General features: G+C 48.2%; 1 pseudogene; it reads right to left on the bottom strand.

Moving 5' to 3' along the window:
* Positions 1-321: 321 nt before the first annotated feature.
* On the bottom strand, positions 322-639 carry LOC105742053 (annotated as a pseudogene).
* Positions 640-1317: the final 678 nt, after the last annotated feature.

The raw sequence follows: 1317 nt of genomic DNA, 5'->3' as shown, positions 1-1317 counted from the left end.
GAGATGCATCGTGGATGGAGGCCTCAGTCTGTGACCAGATGCTTCTCGCAAACTGGTGATGCAGACTCTGGAGGAAATCAGCCAATGCCCGTGGTTCAATTTACTTAGGAAAATCAATGGAAAGGTGAGAGGAAAATATCCCACAAATTCATTTTAAGTGCAGATTGTTTTTTCCCCTTTCAACACTGAGTGTTGAATCTAGGGCCCTTTGCACAGAGCTATCATCCCCTGTAACCCTTTCACCTCCATTTTATTTTGTTTTACTGAGACGGGGTCTCAATAAGTCTTTTTTTTTTCTGCAAAGCTTTATTCCAGAGGGGCTCAGTCCTTCTTGGCAGCTGCCTTCCTCATGGTGGCCAGCACGTTGCTCAGCTCCTCACGCTTCCTCTTGGTGTGGATGTGCGTCCCCACCCTTTTCTTGATGAACTTGAGGGCGCACTTGTCCTTGGAGACCTTGAGCAGCTCCATGGCGTGCTGCTCATAGGGGATGAAGTCACACACCTTCCGGATCATGTCCCACACGAACTTGGTGTGTTTGGTTAGACGTCCGCGGCGGCGGCTGTGCCTCAGTTTGCTCACATTCTTAGTCACCTTGTGGCCCTTGTTGAGGCCCATGGCCATGGGATAGCGGAGGGCCATGGCTACTCTTTTTTAATGGTTGCTGTGGCAAAAGGTCGATAAGTCATTAAGTTGTCCAAGAAGAACTCAAATTTGTGAACCTCCTGCCCCAGTCTCCCAGAGCTCTGCACCTCCATGACTGATTTTCCTAGATCACCTTCGTTTTTTTTCATTCATGTCTTTGATACTATGCAGCTTGGACTCATAGTGATCCTCCTGTTTTCAAGCCGCCCCAGTGCTGGGGTTATAAGCATGTGCCACCACACCTGGACTTGGTCATCAGCTCAGTGTGCCTCAGGGGTGAAGCTGGGGCAGCATGCAGGACCAGGGATTGAATCCTGGTCCTTGCGCTTGCCAAATCAATTGCTTCATCCCCTGAGCTATCTCACTGGCCCTTCCTGGATATCTTAAAATTCTTATTGCTGTTTGTTGACTGCCTAGCACCATGAAGTATACAATACATTGGCAACCCCCTTTCTTTTAATACTCCACACCCACAGCTTCGTGCAGTGCCAACAAAATATTTGTCAGGTGAACGTGATAACTACTACACTGCAGAAACTACCTCCTACAAATGTTTGTGCAAAGCTGTGACTGTCACCTAAATTGAAGAGATAAAGACAGGTCCAATGTCCCACTCTGGTGAGAGGTGAACCACACATTCCCCTTCTTTCTGCTCTCCACAGAGGTAGAGTTTCC

This window comes from Octodon degus, unplaced genomic scaffold (genome assembly GCF_000260255.1).
Source record: "Octodon degus isolate 3935 unplaced genomic scaffold, OctDeg1.0 scaffold00033, whole genome shotgun sequence".
Classification (NCBI taxonomy): domain Eukaryota; kingdom Metazoa; phylum Chordata; class Mammalia; order Rodentia; family Octodontidae; genus Octodon; species Octodon degus.
This window is presented reverse-complemented; position numbering and strand designations above follow the sequence as displayed.